Here is a 20358-nt window from a genome sequence, read left to right on the forward strand (position 1 = left end):
ACAAAATGTTACTTTTTTAATTTTTTAATACTTTGCTGGAGTCAGTCTGCCACCATTGGGTTTGCAAATTTCACATCTGTGTTCATGAGTAAGACTGGAGTATATTTTTTTCTTTTTAAAACTCTCTTTGTCTGGTTCAGGTATCAGTTTCATATCAGCTTCATAAAATGAATTGTAGAGTGTTCTCTTTTTCTGTTCCTTGGAAAAGATATTTGAAGATAAGTATGGTCTGTTCCTTGAAAGTTTTAAAATTGTCTGGGCCTCATGTTTGTTTTCAGAAGGATTTATAGTGCTGATTAAATTTCCTTTAAAGTTCGTAAGATTATACAGGGTTTCTAATTCTCTAAATCAGTTTTGGTCATCTTTTTGTAGGAATTTATATATATTAATCTACATTTGCAAATTTATTAACATTAAATTTCAATTTAATTTAAAGTTAAATTTGTTAACATTAAATATTCACTTATCATTTTCAATCTCTGATAGTGTTATATCCCCTTTCATTCCTAATATTGTTTATTTGTCTGTTCTATCTTTTTTTTTTGATCAGTCTCACGACTGGCTTATCTGTATCTGTAGACTTTTCAAAGAACAAAATTTCAGTTTCATTGATCCTTTGTATTACATTTTTGTTTTATACAATGTTGGTGTTGTTCTGTTCTCTTTATCACCTTTTCAATTGGTTGCTTAGCTCATTAACTTTATACCTTTATTCTTTCCTAATACAAGTGTTTGAGTATAAAATTCTCTTGAAGTATTACTTACGTTTTGACACGTAGTGTTATTGTTACGACTGAGTTCCATGTATTTTTAAATTTCTATTTTGGTTTCTTTTCTCCCCATGAGTAATTTATAAACTTATTGTTAAATTCCCAATGTGTTTTAAAAATGATCTTTCTGTTATTGATGCCTAACTTAAAGTATTGTGATTAGAGAATGTCTCCTATATAATACTCATTCTCTGAAATTTGTTGAGACTTATTCTTTAACATAGGAAATGGTAATTTAAAAATAAATGTTCCATGTGTGTTTGAGAGACACATTTTCTAATTATTGAAAGCAAGTTTTTAAATACATGTTTAAGTCAATGAATTATTCAGATTTGCCTTTTTTACTTTTAATTTGCTTGATCAGTGAATGAATCATTGTAATGGTGGATTTGTCAGTTTCTCTCTGTAGTTCTATCAATTTTTGGTCTACATAATTTGAGGTTATTTTATTAGATATGTGTAAGTTTAGTATTATTATTTCACACTGGTTGATCAGATTTTGTTGCAGTCTGCCTTTTCCTATCTTTATACTTACACAGTATACTATAATTGCCTGATTGTGTGTCTGCATCTCCCACAGACTGTTAAGTGCTGGGAATTTAGGCAACAAATCTATCTTGTTCATCCAGCACAGTGTTCAGTGAATAATTGCCAAGCGAATGGATGCATGAATGAATTAATCTCAATTCTTCTAACATGGCAAATGAGTAATACTGAGTTATATATACCAAGATCTTTTGTTTTATGCCGTCCTAAATATGTGTCAGAATGTCAGATCCGCTAAAAGCTAGATCTCAAATATCCGTATCTTGGTTTAGCAATCCTCCTCATTTTACAAAGGGCTAATCTGCTGAGGAATCCTGCTGCTTATAGAATTTTAATGGTGACTGTTTCCACTTGGTTGATAATCATGCTCCCTACCCTTTTTTCATTTGGTGATTTCCACTTGGAGAAAACACAAAGTCAGCAGGTTCTTCCCTTCCCTTGAGGCGATATCAAAGTGCTGATGAAGGAAGAGGGAGAGTGACTCTGTCGATGGTGACAGGAAAGTTTCCTTCTCATTTGTGTCTGGAGCATCAGATATTGGGTTGGGAGTTTCTATTGCCTTGCTATGAAAGAATCCAAAGACTTTATTTAGCTTTAAAAGAATAAAGCCTTAAAGTTGGTTTCTGATGACGAGAGGATTGATTCAATAAAGCTCCTTCCTCAGGTCCAATTATAGATTCAGGGAAATGGGCAACTATTTAAAATCAATCAAACAAAACACTTTTATTGAGCATGTAAGCTGTACCAGGACTTAGGCTAAGCATGATGGTTGCAAAAAGGGCATAAGACTCTTTAAGGAATTGCAGAAAAAAAAATTTTTTTTTTGTGGCATAACTCATTTATCGTCATTATAAGGAATTGCAGAAAAAAATTGTGTTTTTTTTTGTGTGTGGCATAACTCATTTATCGTTATTATCCCTTTTGCTCTTCACAGCAGCTGTGGGAGTTAACTTATTGTTCCATTTTGTAGATTAGCAGCCTGAGGCTCTGAGAGGGACTCTTCACAATTAGGGCTTGACTCCAACATGATCAATAAGAGATAAAAATATCTAACATTCACTAAGTTCCTACTATATTGGAAACATTATTCTGTTTTAATGCATTATACCCTTTATTTAATTAAAAAATAACGTTGTGAATGTTGGTCCCACTTTATCTCCATTTCTCAGATGATAAAATTGACACGTGGAGAGATTAAGAAAATTGCACAAAGCTAACAGGCGCCAGAGATGGGGTTTGAATCCCTAGAGTCAGGCCCTGGTACTTCTACCTTATCCTTCACATAAGCTACATGATTTGGCACAATAATCTTGAACTTGGAAACCCAAGACTCCATTTTGACTCCCAGCTCTGCCTCTGAGCTCCTGGCTACCTAATGGCTACCTAAAGTGTGGTCCATGGGCCGCAGCATTACCATCGCCCCTGAGCTGTTAGAAATGCAGAATGTGGACTCCCCACCAGACCCACTGGATCAGAATCTACATTTTTACTTAAATCTCCAAATGATTTGCCTGACAATGAAGCACTGCCTTATCAGCTTGGTTCAAAAGAGATCCCACAGGATCGCTCTTGGCCTCAGTTTCCCCATCTGTGTCTGTTCCCTCTCAGGGCTGCTGTGCAGATCAAAAGGCAGGAGGTATGTGGAAAGGCGTTGTAAATTGCACAGTGCTCTACAAAGGTCAAAACCAAACAGTGAACCAGAGCATTAAAGCTTTAGAGACAATTCGACAAACAGATAATGCCTTTTATCTCCCCCGGCCTGGCTGGGCAGGAACTCACAGTGCTGTGTGTTATGCAAAATAACCAGACAGAATAAATGCCTCTTACAAGCAGTTCCTGGAAATTTCTAGCTTTATCAAGGAATTTGGTTTCTCCAGTTCACTGCCTAGTGAAAATAGCTGTGCCTTAATAAGGCCCAGATGTTGACACAGTCACTCACCTTCCCCATTGCATGGATGCGTTTCATACTGAATTTCACCTAAGGAATTTTAGACTTTAAAGATAATAATCAAAAACACTGCTAGCTTCCCTTTGGGATTCTTGCTGATTTGGGAGATCAAAGACGTCCCAACACCACAATGAATGTAGACAGAAAGTGAGGTTTCTTTCCCTACTAATGAAAAGACAAATACAGTGTAACAATGGCCATTTTAGCACTTCTGTCCCCAGGCTTGCTCAAAGCTGGCTCTATTCTCACATATTTTTATAATTCCTCCCACTGCCCTCCTCCCCTGCATGCTATCGGTAAACGTGGTCTGTGTGCTAACAGCATTAGCTTCTGTTTCAAAGACAATTAAATGGAAGCCCTTGCTGGTTAATTCTTGGCATACCTAAAAAATATTTTCTCCGTGTCTAGGAAAAGTACGAAATGTTTAAATTCCAAACAACGAATGATTCCCACGGGCATCCCACGTGGAGTTTCGTGGGATGGAAATCTGGCCCAAAGGAGAGGCGCCCTCCGTGGCGGCCCCCCACTTTTTCCGGAGGCGGCCTGGTTTGACTTTCTGTGAGGGGCTGAGAAATAACATAACTCTTGACTTTCGCGAGAGCCCCGCACTCTTAGAGACCCATATCCAGAGACCAGGCTGTTTTCATTACACACTCACTGGAATGCGTGGGATCTGCTACGGGTCCCCAAGGGCTGCACTAACCCCAAAGCAGGAATGGCAGAAATTTGACTTTTAGAGCCCCTGTGGCCACCCTTCCATGTGCTCTGTGCTTTCCTCCCCTTCTCTAAAACTATGGAGGGAAATAGTTTCAAAAATTTTTTAAAGGGCCAGACAATGAGACCCTTACCTCCCTGCAGCGTTTTTTCCCTCAGGCACGGGTATCCTGTGGGCGTGGCCTCTTGCTCCAAGACAGAGAGGCAGGGAAATGAGAATCTTACCTACCTTTTGGGCCTGGGTTTGTGTCCTGGTTGTACCACTTACTAACGCTGAGGCTGGACAGTTACTCAACTGTTGGGAGACCCTCTTTTCTTACTGTTAAAATGGGCAGCCACATATCAGAGGGTTCTTATGCAAATTACACAAGCTCCTAGGTCATGCTACTGATAATCTGTGGATTTCTCTAAAGAGATGTTGTTTCTTTCCACGTAGGAAGTGACTGCTGTCAAACTTTATATTATTTTTACAATATTTAAGATGGAAAATAAAGAGTTGGTCTATTTAAGGAGCAGCTTAGATCATGCTGAGAGACTAGCTCTATAGCAGAAGCTGCTCTCGGTGGGAGTTTCAGACCCACTGAGTTCATTTCTACAAATACGTACCGAGCTCCTGCTCCAGTGCGGACGCTGACTTGGGTGCTTTAGTTACCAGAGTGAACGAGACAGACCTGGTCCCGACAAGCCAAGGGCTGAAGTGTAGTGGGAGAAATAAATAAGCAAACTGGCAATCTGGAAATAGTTCTATAAACAGTTCCCCACAACAGGGGAAGTACAGGTGCTTAGAACACCCACTGAGACCTGGAAGGTGGGGGAAGTTTTCCTGGAGGTAGCGATATTTAAGATGTGATCGTAATGATAAATGAGACAGACTAGGGGACATGTGCAGAAGTTGGAAGTAAAACCTAGTGGGATTTTTTCTGGGAGGTGCAAGAAGTACCATAAGGAGGAACAGGGACTTGAGAAGAGAGGATGGTAGCGGCAGATGAGGCCGAGGAGAAGGCAGGCTCACTCATAGAGAGTTGTGTAACCCAGTTTCAGGATAAACTGGAAGGCAGTTGGGAGCCACTGAAGAATACAACGCAGCAGGGTAACATGCTAAAGTTTGTATGTTAAATGGACGGTACCTCCCATGAGCTCAACTTACAAGCAGATTCTTATGTGTCCTGGAGGCCCCTGAACTCCCCATCTCTGCTCTCGTCCCACTGGGTGGCAGCTACCTCCTTCCTAAGCTGTATGCCTCCTAAGGGCAAGGACTGGGTGTGCTTACTCCTAAGCCCTCGGCCCTCAACAGAGTGCCTGCATGCAGTCTGGAGGTATCACAGGAGAGAAGAGGGCTATGCCTTCTGGACGGGACTTAGCACCATCAGCAAGGCCTCTCAGAGAAGCATCAGCCCCTCCTCTGAAAAGCTAAATAGAATTAAACCTTTTGTTGATGGAAGTACAAGAATTACCGCACCAAGCCTGCAGCTGTAGAGCTGGACTGGCTTGTTGCAATTCTCTCAAGGAGTCAGGTGAGTCAAGTCCTGCACCTCCCCAACAGGTACCCTCTGATCTCACCATAGGGCCACCTAGTTATTCCCCCAGGCCTCCTTTTGCACCTTCGTGCCTTTGCTCTTTATGTTCTTTCTCTCTGGAACGCCACCTTGCCCAATCTGGCTCATTCCTATTTGTCTTTCGAGACTCAGTTCAAATGCCTGAGCCACTACCATCTCCTGCAGGGCCTCCCAGCTGCCTGTGACAGTCTCCTAACTGCCTCCTCCCTTCCTCTCTTGCCCCTATAGTTGATTGTCCACATGGCAGCTCAAGGGATTGACAAAGACTCTCTTTGACCAAACTTTGGTCAGGCTCCTCTTAGCCCTCTTTTCAACTAGGCCTTGACCTTAGACTACTGCCCTGCCCTTGGCCTGCTGGGCCCAGTTTTGGCAAAGAATCCTACTAAGTCAGTTTAGCAAGACTTCTCCCACTCAGAATTTGATATCTGATCAAATTCCTCATCCCCCACCCTCAATACCTGAGCCCTTGGCCCACCTTTAGCATAAATCCTGTGAGGTCAGTTTAGCAAGAATCCTCCTTGATATCTCTTAGTAATTTTCTATCCACTGAGCCCCTCACTCTGCTCAATGGCTACAAATTCTCACTTGACCTTGTCGTATTTGGAGTTCAATCTCTCTCCCCTACTGCAATAGTTTAGAATAAATTCTTCCTTACCATATTAACAAGCGTCAAAATCCATTTTCTTTAACAACATCCTGCTTGGATGTGAAATCACTCTTATTATAAAATCCAAGGTCCTTACCATGATCTATAAGCCCTTCTAAGGGCGAATCCCCGACAAGATCTCTGATGTCATCTCATGCGCGCTCCACCAGTCACCAGTTTCAGCCACACTAGCCCCTGCTGTCTCTTTAACCCTCAACTTTCTACTTTTGTACTTGTTCCTCCCTCTTCCAGGAATATCCTCCAACTCTCCCTCACTTCCTCACTTTATTCAGGCCCCTGCTCAAATGCCACCACCTCAGAAGAGCCTTCTCTGCCTTCCCATCTAAACTGGAACCCATGAAATTCTCCAATCGCTTAACTCTCCTTTGTTTTCCTCATATTACTTATTTATATCTTCATGATCTGACATCATCATGTTATTATCTGTCTTCCAAATAGAATTTAATCTCCCAGAGGGCAGGATTTCATCTGCATGGCTCACAGTTGTATTAATAGTGGCTAGAAAAATGTCTGGAATATAGTAGATGGTCATTAGATGTTCACTGATGAATCCTTCAACCAATGTATTTAAGCATTGTACTGGATAGGATGGTGGCAGGAAACAGAATTACATTACACTGAGATGGCTCAAACGAAGCAACTTTTGGAGGCGTCTGCAGAGGCGAAATAAGGTGGGAGTGGAAAAGAGACATCTTGGGGTCTCTTCTTTCCATTCTTCGATCACCATGGCTCTAACCCAGCCGGTTAGGGATCCCCAGGGAGACAGTCCACAGGAATTGGTCTTTGGTTCAAAGAGCAAGACAGAGAATGGCTCTGGGACATGGGGGTAAACATAGGATGACTAACTTAAGCACCTAGTCCGTATTCAGTCCTCTGCTTGGCACTGAGGATACAGAACAGACACGGTTTCTTCCTTCTCTTGCTAACAGGGAAGCGTTGTTTGACACATTCTGAGATGAATTACAGACCCTCCTGCTATGTTCTCAGAACACTCAGAAAATCTCTATCAGCACTTGTCTTACATGTATCATACTGGTTGCATCTTTGTGTCTGCTAGTTTGCTCACTTTCTTGACTGTGAGTTCATTGAATTCAAGAGACTAGACATTACTCACTGGTCAGTTAGTTATTGCCACAATTACGCTGCATAACAAACAACCATACAGCTTCCGTGGTGTATGATAATAAGAACTTCACTCACACAGCTGGGTGTTGGCTGGGGGGCTGCTGATGAACCGTGGGCTCAGTGGGATGATTCTGCTCTGATCCACGAGTCTCTTATTCTCCTTGGAGTAGCCAACTACTTGTTTGGTATCTACTCAGTGATATGGAAAGTTCATATGCATTATTGATAATTCTAAAAATAATTCTAAAAATAATCCTGCAGGCATCGTTTTGTACTATTTATTTTCACCTTGACTCAGAAAGGATTTACAGGTTTATGAGTATATTTAAATTATATAAAATGGCATTGATTTAAAAATTAGGTATAAAACCGAAACAAAGCAGACAAGAACGTAGACTAAAGTGAAGCCCCTCCCCCGCCCTGGCCAGAAAGGCTAGCATAATGGCCTCCTTGCATTTCCAAGGCCACACATGAGACACTTAACTTTCTAGCTGCCATTTTGGAAAGGGAAACTTGGTTAGTTATACAACTTACCTTCTTTCAAAGAAAAATCTATTGGTTGTTTGGTAGATCAGATGTCCTAAGGTTACCTAGTCTGCCCTCCTCTGTGACTGGGAAGCCAGGTGGGAACCCGGAGCCTCTGCCTGCAACACCTGTGCTTGTCTCACTGCCTGTGTTCCCCGTCCCTCTGCTCCATAAAGTCAGCAGCAGATGTTACAGACAGAGGCCAAATGGGGCTGATGCTAACTCTTTTAAAAAAATAAAACAGAAGCCCCATAACTGTTTTACATGTGTATCGCAAGCAATCTGAAATCTGTAGAAGGTTAAGTGCTTAAAATTTGTTCTCAGGCTTGTGTAAGACATACACAGCCACCCATCCCTGCTGCTGTGGGATCTGTGGTGGCCTTTAACAGTCCCTCTCCTTATACAGCGCTCCTTCCTAGCCACTAGCCACTGGAGAAGCTCAGGGCAGAGGAAGTGTGAGAGAGTGAGGCCATGTGAGAGGGAAAAGGGGCCTTGGGTGGGGGAATGAGTGGGGCTTTCTCTCCTCTTCATTCTGAGGGATTTAGATTCTTAAGCACAGTTCACACTAATCTCTGGAAATCCTAACACTTAAGGAATGAGGAATTCCTCACTTAAGAGAGAGGGCTGGAACCCAATTATTACCCTCTGGGTGATGCTAAATGATGCATTAGCAGATAAGAAAGCGAACCCAGAGCTGGGAGACTCAGTGCTCTGTGCTCCGCGTCTCCTTGTTTAGAATCCTTTTTCTGAGATATGATATGATCTCCAGGTTCTATTTATCGCTGTCTGCTTGAGATGGGGGGGAAAAGTGCTTGTGTTCTCTATGCTGATTTAATTTCACCCCTCTTCTCTGATGCCTCGGTCTCCCTTGTTTAGGATATGTCTGCTGAGAGGTAAGAGGCGTGTGCTTGGATAGTTATAAGGCAGTAGTGTTTGCCAGGTAGTTATTTTGAGCCAGGATCATGCTGATTGCTTTACCTGCATCACCTCCTTTGCTCATCCTCACAAGTGCTATTACCACCTTCAAGTACACAAAAGGAAAGTAAGGCATAAGGAGGTTAAAGAAACTGTGCAATGTCACAGGACTCAGATGTAGCATGGCCAAGATTTAAAACCAAGACTGTCTGATTCCAGAATTCACAGACTGAACCATTAGTTTCTGTACCCTCCTCCAAAAATAGAAACACAGATTAGGACAGTACAAGAGTCTGGGCCTTGAATTTGATAGTGGCGCTGCTATAGACAGCCGTGAGACTCTCGGTAAAGATACCACTGCTCTAGGACTCACATTCCTCCCCTTTAAGGGGATACTATTGGTCTTGATACTCCTTAAGGTACCTCTGAGCCATGAGAGTTGGTGATTCTAGAATAATATCTACAATCAAGAGCTGGAAGGAATTATTATCTCTTCCTTATGAACCTGGCTCCTTAGAAAGGGGGCTTTGGCTTTGAGATTAGGACCCTAATCTTGTTTAAGAGGCTGATGTTCAGCACGGAGTTTTATGGGCTTTGGAGCCTTTAAACAAGGATTTCAATCCTGGCTTTGCCACAAGTTTTCTGCAAGACCCTTTATCTCTGAGAGTCAGTTTCCTGGTCTATAGGATGAGGATAATAAACTCTTTCCTACAGAGAATCCATGAATGCCTCAGCCATCAATGGTGGCACGTAGCGTTATATGCTCCCGGAGGACAGGACTGTGCCCTATTTATTTCTGCGGGTCTGGGGTTGGGTTGACTTGATTTCAAGAGGGAGAAAAAGGGTCAGTCTGCCTTTCTCTGACCAATCTGCGTGTTTCTCCTTTGTTGGAAGTGGGTAGGGTGCATTTCCCAGTCCCAACATCTCCCATTGGTCAGCGTTTTGCCCCATCCTGAGAGGAGCAACTTCTGAGTTCGGAGGACTATGGTATCTCCTGCTATACCCACCAGATCATGCTCAAGAAAGGGGACATAGCATACAGAATCTCTGGCTTTGATCCTGAAGGTAGGATTTGGGAGGGTCTGGTTTTTCTTTTGCTCACATCGAGTGGCCACCTATTCTCCCTCCCACACGTGCATACGCACTGGCTTACCTTGGTGGACTTTTTCTGGATTCTCCATATTGAGATGTCATTGTGGGAGACAACCGGCTCTGGAGCCAGGCAAGCCCTTGTTGGATCCTTCCTGTTACCGGCTTTCTTTCTAAGCCTCGGTATCCTCGATCATTAAAAGGGGGATAATTAGTACTTGCCTCCTAGGGCTGTTGTGAAGATTAAATGAAGCTCAGGACAAGGCGAGGGCTCAGTAAACCGTAACTGTTTTTACTTTGGTTTCGGCTCCACTCTGACTGTCACTGGGGACTCATGGTCACTAAGTAGACAGAGTGATGAGGAGAAAAGGAATCAAAGCTGTGGATTTCTTTTAAGCTGTGCCAGCCATTCTGACCTACAGCTGAATTTAAAGCTAAAGTCAGAAATATGAACTCTGTAAATGCATCCATGACTTTTAAGTAGAACCATTGGTGTTTCAGACCTGGAATGGTGATCATATATTTTGATCGCCTTTTGGAGATGGGGGAAGGGAGCGATGGGACATCCCTCTTCTCCTACCAAAAAATGGTGATTTAGATGAGATGTTTGCTTGCTTGTTTTCACATAAACATCAGCAGCCCAGGACTGAAATAATGGCTCCATGGTCATCAGTCAAACTAGGCTTTTTCTAGCTTTTGTGCTTTTTCATCCTCAATATAAGACTTCCACTTTGTGGTTCAAGATGGCTGCTCCAGCTCCAGCTATCACAGCTTTAATCCAGGCCTCAGGAAAGAGGAAAAGGAAAAAGAATGGCACAAACATACCACTTGTATACATCATGAACGTTATATAAACCATATCATCCATACGATTTACACACATAGGATTTACATACATAAGGATCGTACAAGTTATATTAACTTATATCCCATTGGTTGAAATTTGTCATATGTCCATATCTAGCTGCAAGGGCATGTGGGGAGTATAGTATTTATTCTGGTGGCTATATACTCAGTCAATATTTAGAGGGTTCTATTGTGGAGAAATAAAGGAAAAATGCATCTCAGGGAAAAACCAGCAGGCTCTGTCACACTAAGGTAACACATCTACTCTAATGTAAAGCTGAAATACGGGTACATTGGCCCCTCGACACATGCTCTCTCCACAGCATTACAAATTTAGATTACATTTCTCCTGGGTTCTTAAAAGTGTTCAAAAAATGCTGGTCACCGGGGTAGCAGCTGACAAGCTCCAGACTCAGACAAGTTGGCAAGAGTATAGACAGAGAGTGGGTGGGGATGAAGTGGAGAGAAAACGGGGCCCGGCAGTGGTACGAACGCCTTCAGCTTGCCTGGGTCCCTCATGTGGAGGAAGCCCTCACCCGCCTTTGGAGCAGGGCAGAGGGATCGCACCGCCTACCGCTGAGTCAAAAAAGAGAAATGAGATTGCACAATGGTGAGAGGAGAGAACAGGAACTTCTGGGAAAAATAAGACACTTGTAAAAATTCCTTCTAATCTGTAAATGTAAAATGATTTGCTGCTGAGATAAATAAGTGGCCCAGATGTCAGCAGGCAGCCAGAGCTGTCCCTGTCACCTACATCAGCAGCCCAGAACTCTGGGAGAAGCCATAGGAAGAGGACCTGGACCCAGAATTAATAAAGGGTAGAAATGTGGAGTCTTCAGTATGTTTTAGTCTTTGAGGCTTGGCGAGGACATGTGTGTGAGAGAGAGTGGTGTGTGTGTGTGTGTGTGTGTGTGTGTGTGTGAGAGAGAGAGCGAGAGAGAGAGAGAGAGCGAGAGAGAGAGAGAGAGAGACACACACACACATGGAGAGGGAAATTAGAGATAAAGATGAGAAAGTGTATGAGAGAGGAAAGTATGAGGGAGGAAGGAAAAAGCATTTGAGAGGACATGGAAAAGAAAAAAGAAAGATGGATAGGAAGAAAAAAAGAAGAAGGAAGGAAAGAAAAAGATAGAGAGAAAGAGGAAAGGAAGGAGAGAAAGCGGAAAGGAGAGAAGGAAGGAGAGAAAGAAGGGAGGGAGAGTTGCATTTACCTGTGTGTGCACATCAGAAACAGAGAGTTGAGTAATACAAGGTGTTGCATGCTTCTGCTATAATTTAATATAAAAACTCAGAACCCCCTACAACATACCAGAGCAAACGGTAACACTCTCAGTTCCCAGGAATAATCAAGGTTTCACTCAAGTTTCTCTTCCCTTTCTGCTCTCCTGAATATGGTCCTAACCTTACATCAAACTCATCTCATCGTATCCCTACTGCAGTGAGATCCTGGAGCCTCTTGGGAAATCGCGGAATTGTTTTACCAATATCACTGGCTGTGATTTGACCAAGGAGATCAGGGGCTTTCAGTCTGCCATGTGTTTTCAGTGTGCAGGCTGCCGAGAACACATCTGTCAGGCTTAACATCAGAGTACAAAAGCTTGGGTTTTGACATAAAAAGGACAGCAAAAGAGCAGCCCTGACCTGACTGCCATGTGGCATTCCTGTGCAGGCAGAGATTCAGCCTAGAAGATATGCACGATGCTTGAAAACAGTCTTTCATCCAGGCAAGAGGGGATAAACACATCTGTATGGCATTGATTCGCACCCCCGCTCCCCCGCCACCCCTTCCCCTTCCTGGGATTTGGAGCTGGGCTGAGGGAGGGAACAATGAAGACATCTGAAACATCTGACACTGATGGGGGGTTGTGGGTAGGCAGCATTTGGGGGGAAATGAAAGGTGAAATGCCAAATTTAGTTTGGCTCTTCTTTCTTTCTGGCGCCATTTTTCTCTCTTAAATTCGAACTGTATTTTCCTTTTAGCACTGGGGGGAGAGCTGGGTGGATCATATAACATTCCTACTTAGCACATACATAGCTTGTCTTGTCTTGAAAGGAAAACCTACACCGACAACGGGAACCTCACAAACTCCCGAGTGGGAGACAACCTTAGGATTCTGGCTCCTAGGATATTTATTTTGGTTACTGTTTAGTGTACTGAACGCCGACCAGGATCCCTGGACTAACAACTGAAATGGAATCAGAATCCAAAGGCATGATGTCTCTGCTGGAAACGTAAAGGTTGTAACTATACAAGAGCAAACAATTACATTTAAGAAATAAGTCATTTGTACAGGGGTGGGGCCAAGGATATCCATGTGTCAGGGAGAAAGAATTTGGTATGTTATATTCTGGAATGAGTTGGGCTGTTTTTATTGAAGACTACCACACAGCCCATTGGTGCCGTTAGGTCTCTGCTATGGTCTACCAGATGTTCTGGGAAAAGAATAGGTGTAGCAGGTCAGGTAAGATAAATTATGAAGTTCATCACTCAGGACTCATAACACCTGACACTATTCATGTGGTGACGTGTTGAGGCAGACCTTGGTTCAAACCAGGTGTTTAATCTAGTACCTGAATAGTCTTTGGAAATTCAACCAACCTGTCTGAGTTTCATATTCTTAGCTTTCAAATTTCAAATAGGATGTTGTGAGATATAAACGAAAATACAATACATAGGTTTTAAAAAAAGCCTGACAGAGTAGGAACTTAGGAAATGCTAAGTGACCTACATTTTCTTACTTCCTGCCAGTGTGTCCTCAGCTAGATTATAAGCTTCTAGAGTGTGTATATACTAATTTGAGAGATTTTTATAATATTTAACCTGAATGCTTTGTAAACTTACATTGAAAATTTCTTACTAAATGTGTCTTGGTTGATTATAGTAAACTTCTTTCCATTCAAAAATCAATTTTAGAGTATCTTTTTGGGGATGTCCTCCTTGGGTCCGTAAAGTCTTTTTTAAATAATGGTTTGATTGAAATATAATCCACATACCATAAAGTTCACTCCTTTAAAGTATACATTTCAGTAGTCTTTAGTATATTGACAGAGTTGTGCATCTAATTCTAGAACACTTTATCAACCGAAATAGAAACCCTGTACCCATGAGCACTCACTCTCTATCCCTTCTCTCTCCCCTTGCAGATACAGGCAGCACTAATAAATTTTATGTCTCTATAGATTTTCCTATTATGGATATTTTATATGAATAGAATCAGAAAATATGTAGTCTTTCATGATCGGCTCCTTCCATTTACCATATGTTTTCAAGGCTCATCTGTGTTGTAGCAAGTGTCAGTATTTCATGTCTTTTTATGGATAAATAATATTCCATGGCATGGATATACCACATTTTGATTATTTTTTTATCAGTTGATGAACACATGGTTTGTTTCCACTTTTTGGTTATTATGGATAACTCTTTTATGAACATTCATGTACAAGTTTTTGTGTGGACATGTTTTCAATTCTTTTGGAGCCATGTCTATGAGTGGAATTGTCATCATATGATAACTCAGTATTTAACTGTTTGAGAAACTGCCAAATTATTTTCCAAAGTGACTGCACTATTTTATGTTCTTACTGGAAATATATGAGAGTTCCGATTTCTTCACATCTTTGCTAATATTTGTTATTGTCTATATTTTTTATTATATTTATCCTAGTGGGTATGAAGAGGTTTCTCATTGTGGTTTTGATTTGCATTCCCTGATGACTCATGATTTTGAGCATCTTTTCACATGCTTATTGGCCATTTGTGGCTTTTAAAATATATTCTGTAACAAGTATCTTTTCAGATATATAATTTGCAAATTTTGTCTCCCATGCTATGGTTTGACTTTTTGCTTACTTGATAGTACACTTTAAAGCAGAAAAGACTTTAATTTTAATTTTTTCTTTCGTAGCTTGTAATTTTGGTGTTATATTTAAGAAACCATTGCCTTATCCAAGGTCGTGATGATTTACTTGTAAGAGTTTTATAGTTTAAAAAATAGTTTTAACACTTACATTTAGGTTTATAATCCATTTTGAGTTAACTTGTGTATATGATGTGAGGTAGAGATTTAATTTCATTATTTGACACATGGATATCCTGTTATCCCAGTGCCATTTATTAAGAAGACAATTATTCCTTATTGAATTTATTTGGCACCCTTGTTAAAAATCAATTGACCATACATTTAAGTTTTGATTTTTAGATTCTCAATTATACTCCATTGATCTATGTATCTATTTTTATGCCACTAGCAGACTGTCTTGATTATGGTAGATTTGAAGTAAGTTTTGAAATCAGGAAGTATGAATATTTCAACTTCATTCTCATTTTTCAAGATTGTTTTGGATATTCTTGGTTTCTTGAATTTCCATAAGAATTTTAGCATTAACTTGTCAATTTCTTAAAAAATAAATAAATAAATAAATAAATACATAAAAAGGCATTTGAGACTTTGGTAAGGATTGCCTCAACTCTGTGGATTATTTTGAAGAATTACATCCTAAAAACAGTTAGTCTTCCAATCTATGGACTTGGTTTCTTTCCCACTTCTATAGTTTCTTTTGTTTCTTTCAGCAATGTTTTATAGTTTTCAACATACTTTTTTTTGTTAAATGTATTCCCAAGTATTTTATTTTTTAATGGTCTTATAAGTAGAATTGTTTTCTCAATTTTATTTTTGAACTATTTATTACAAATTTATAGAAATATGATTAATTTTTGTATACCGATCTTCTAGCTTGTAACCTTGCTGAATTCATTTATTCTATTTTTTTTTTTTTTTGGTATATTCCTTGGGATTTCTTATATGCAAGATCATATCATCTGTGAATAGAAATACATTTACTTCTTCCTTTCCAATATGGGTACTTTTTTTTCTTACCTAATTGCATTGACTAGAAGCTTCAGCATAGTGTTGAATAAAAACGGTGAGAGTTGACATCCTTATGATTTTATTGAATTTTGTCAAATGCTTTTTTCTATGTCTATTCAGATGATCATGTTGTTTTATTCTATTAGTATTGTATATTACATTGATTGATTTTTGTATGCTGATTTCATATGTTAAACTCATCTTGAATTCTTGGGGTAAATTTCACTAGGTCATGATATGTAATCCTTTTTATATATTGCTAGACTCAATATACTAGCACTTTTTTGAGAATTTTTGTGTCAATTTTCATGAGGGATATTGATTTGCAGTTACCTTTTCTTGTGACACCTTTATCTGGTTTTGGTATCAGAACAATACTGGCTTCCTAAAATGGGTTTTGATGTGTTTCCTCTTCTTCTACTCTTGAAAGAGTTTATGGAGGATTGACATTAATTCTTTACAGGTTTGGTAGAATTTACCTGTAATGCTATCTGGATCTGGCTTTTTCACTGTGGGACTTTTTGATTATTAATTTAATCTCTTGTTATAGGTATATTCACTTTTTCTATTTCTTCTTGAGTCAGTTTCTATAGTTGTATCTTTCTAGAAATTTTTTCATTTTATTTATGTTATATAATTGGTTGTCAAATAATTGTTAATATTATTACTTTATAATCCCTTTTATTTCTGTGGAGTAGATAATAATTTCATTTCTGGTTTTAGTAATTTGAGTATTCTCTCTTTATCTTGGTCAGTTTAGTTAAAAATCTGTTATGTTTTATTGATCTTTTCAAAGAAATCTTTGGTTTCATTGTTTCTTTTCTCTATTGCTTTCTATTCTCTATTTCTTTTATTTTCACTCTAATCTTTATTATTTCCTTCCTTTGCTTGTTTGGGTTTAGTTGCTCTTTCTTTTCAAATTTCTTAAGGTGAAAGTTTAGGTTATCAATTTAAGATGACTTTTTTTTTTTTAACCTAAGTTATAAATTTCCCTCTCAGCATTGTTTTGGCTGCATTGCATAAGTTTTGGCATATTGTGTGTGTGTGCGCGCGCGCACGTTTTTCATACATCTCCAAGTATTTTCTAATTTCTATTTTGATTTCTTCTTTGAGTTATTTTTTCTTTTAACTAGTAACATGTTGTTTTATGACTATATATTTGTCAATTTTTCAAATTTACTTCTGTTATAAATTTCTGATTTCTATTTATTATGATTAGATGTCATACTTTATATAATTTCCATCCTCCTAGGTTTATTGAGGCTTGTTTTATGGCCTAACAAATATTTTGCCCTGAAGAATGTTCCATGTGCTCTTTAGAAGAATATGAATTTTGCCGTTGGCTAGAGTGCTCAATAGCTGTCTCTTAGGTCTGGTTGTTTTTTGTATTGTGCAGGTGTTCTATTTCTTTGTTGATATTATGCTCATTATTTAAATAGATCCATCAAGAATAGATATCTTATCCATTATAGAAAGAATGGGATACTGAAGTTTCCAATTATTGTTGTTGAATTGTCTATTTCTCTCTTCAGTTCTGTTGCTTCATGTATTTTGGGGCTCACTTGTTACATTGTTATAGTTATCATATGTTATAGCTTCCTGATGGATTGTCCCTTTAATCATTATAAAATGTTTCTCTTTGTCTCTACTAACAATTTTTTCTTTGAGTTTATTTTGCCTGTTATTAGTATAAATACTCTAGCTCTTTTTAAGATACTGTTTACATGGTATTATTTTCCCCTATCATTTTATTTCAAACTATTTGTGTCTTTGAATATGAAGTGTGTCTCTTTTACTCAGCATGTAATTAGATAATTTTCCCCCATCCATTCTGCCAACTGCTGCCTTTTTTTATTGGATTCTGTTGTCTATTTAAATTTAATGTAGCTACTACGCCTGACCTTTTTAAGTGTCATTTCTCAATGTTCCCTTCATGTTCTTGTCTCTCTTATTACAGTATTTCATTTTTAAAAACTTTCATAAACTAAACATTGCCTCTTTGAGCTCAGTGATATCTTTGTACCCTCAGTGGCTATTACCATGCCCTATATATAACAGGTACTCTCTCAATGTTTGATGAGTAAGTGGTGAAGTTTAGGGATTGAAAAAATTAATTAAACTTGTTGAGAATTTTCCAAAGGGGCATGACTCAGAGAAGGATAGAGAATTTTTCTGATAAGACATTCATATCATCTCCTTTCCATAAAAATGCATTGTTTACCACTATTGCCTGATCGTCTTGGGGAAACTGAGGCAATATACCACATTTATGAATGTGTTGCTGGTATGAACCAGGTACCACTGTAGAGGCAAGAATCAAATGCAGTTAGTTCCCCAGGGCTGACCTGACTCAACCACTCAGTTGCAGGAGGAGAAGCTTGGACAGAGAAAGCAGATAGCAGATTCTTGGCTAGATTTGTGATTCAACAGAGCAAGAGACAAGTGAAAATGAGAGACGAGCAATATCGCTATTTTAGTGTAGTGATGCTGTCTTCTGGTATACGTAGCTCAATGGATGTCAGGATTCACTGGTATCACCAGTTAAGTTACTTCTCTTCTCAGGTATAGGATATGGATATAGGAATGGAGATAGAAATTGAATGAAATCATGCTATACCTCCTCCTCCTCCTGGGGAGTGGAATAGAAATTCCTTTCTTTTCTTTCTTTCTCTCTTTCTTTCTCTCTTTCTTCCTCTCTCTCTCTCTTTCTCTCTCTCTCTCTCTCTCTCTCTCTCTCTCTCCCCCTTCCTCCCTCCCCCAGCCCTCTTTCTTTCTTAAATTTCCCCTCAGAAGTTCCTTTTTACATCAGGGTACTTTTTAAAAAAATCTCCGAACTCAAACTGGCTTAAGTAAAGAGTTTATTGATCCATGTAACTGAAAAGCTCAGGAATTCTCTAAGAGCTAAGTTGACACCAAGAGAACTGAATTTCTCTTCATCTCTCTCTAATCTTATCATGGTGGCTTCATTAAAAGTTCCAACAAAAGAATCATTGTACTTGAATGACTTTGATTGGGTCAAATGTCCACCCCTGAACCAATAATGATGTCCAGAGCCATATAATGACCTTAGTAGCCACCTCTGGATCTGGCATGGCATCAACTCCATCTGAAATGTATATGAGCTAAGTAGAGGACAGGTGACTCTGGAGAGGAAAATTAGAGTATCATTCAAGGAAAACAGTTGAAATGGAGAAGAAAGACAGATATTCACTTTACTTCTCCTCCATGGAAATGAAAGAACTATGATGATTTTCCTATTAACATCCTTGTCTAATACAATAGCTTTAATCACATATGGCTATTGAACACTTAAAATGGGGCCAGTCCAAATTGAGATATAAAAATACAGTTGGGTTTTGAAACTCAATAAAAAAAAGAATGTAAACTACCTCATTAATAATTTCTTATACTGATTACATGTTGAAATAAATTTGATATATTGGGTTAAACAAAATATTTCTTAAAATGAGATCCACCTATTTCTTATTATATTTATAATGTGATTACTAGAAAATTTAAAGTTGAATTTGTAGCTCACATTCTATTTCTATTGGACAGTGCTGTTCTAGATATTTCTAGATTCATCTTTCAGCTGCCATATTAGATGAAAATATTCTTGAGATCATGGACTGTGCCTTATTTATTATTTCTTTAGTACAGGGCCTTGCATATACTTTGTTCTTAGTAAATATTGCAGAATCAATAGATATTGTCTGTCTTAAATAATTACTCATTTTCAATAGAATGAATGCAAACTTCTGTAACAATCTGATTCTAACATTGTATTCCAAACTTATTTCCCATTGCAGATTGGGCCATATTTCTCTGGCCACATTATGTTCAAAAAGTTCTCTGTGCTCTTTCTTTCCAGACCAGCCTGCAGAGACGATGGAGCCCCAGGCACAGAAAAAGAGGTAGATGAGAGGGTGTATGGAAACTCTTTATATGATGTCATATAAAGAGCTGTTCATCTCTTGATGTTTAAAGCCATGGCTAGAAAACCTTCATTCTCCAAAGCACTGCAGATTTTTAGGAAATGACTAAAATTAGAGGGGCATTTCCCCCTCTAATTCAGTCTTGGACTTCCTTGAAACTTTTCCTAAGATTCCCAGAATCCTTAAATATTCTTGTTTCCCCTTTGACTTAAACTAGTTCATCTGAATTTTGGCCACTTGTCTTCAATAAGAAGAATCATAGGAACACAGCCCTCACAGGACTGTGCATATTAAATGTTAATTGAACAACTGAAAGTTTCTGTGGCCTTAGTGCAGGGAGCAAGATGAAGCAGGAACTAGGTCCAAGATCCGTTGTCACTGTGCTTAGTGCCCTTTCTTTCCATCCCATGCTAGACCACAAGAGAAATACTGAAGAAGTGCTGTACACTGTTTATAAAAGGTGATGTCTGGTTTCCTTCTTCAGGCAATTTTCCTGTGGAGGGAAGTGGGCACAGGGCCATGGCATCTGTTGTGTCTGTACTTGTTCCATAAGGTTTGAGGTTGTTCCCCTAGGAAACCATGTATGTGCTAATGTTTCCTGCAAAAGTTTTCCCTCTTTTTAGGAAAAATGTCTGGGAAGAGTACAATGCAGACACTATCCTTCCTAGAGGGAGCATACATCCCCAGGCTCAGGCCTGGAGAGCTCTGCAGAACTGATCTGGCTGTGTCACAGAGGTCAGCAGGCACAATTGTAGCCTGACAGCTTAGAGTCCTAAAGATGCACCCCCAATACTACAAAATTTGGAATCATAGGAACACAGCCCTCACAGGACTGTGCACAAAAATAAATGTTG

The 20358-nt window shown here is 39.4% G+C and overlaps 2 long non-coding RNA genes across 2 annotated transcripts in view; both read left to right on the forward strand.

The window, feature by feature from the left end:
* LOC111735978 overlaps positions 1–20358 on the forward strand; it is a 136570-nt gene that overhangs the window by 85573 nt on the left and 30639 nt on the right. The gene's annotated exons all lie outside the window — the stretch shown is intronic.
* LOC111735979 overlaps positions 7627–20358 on the forward strand; it is a 33923-nt gene continuing 21191 nt past the window's right edge. Inside the window, exons 1-2 of the long non-coding RNA XR_002779030.1 lie at positions 7627–7637; positions 19441–19483. This is a non-coding gene — a long non-coding RNA (uncharacterized LOC111735979). The remainder of the gene's footprint in view (positions 7638–19440; positions 19484–20358) is intronic.

Source organism: Pteropus vampyrus, unplaced genomic scaffold (assembly GCF_000151845.1).
Source record: "Pteropus vampyrus isolate Shadow unplaced genomic scaffold, Pvam_2.0 Scaffold16, whole genome shotgun sequence".
NCBI lineage: Eukaryota > Metazoa > Chordata > Mammalia > Chiroptera > Pteropodidae > Pteropus > Pteropus vampyrus.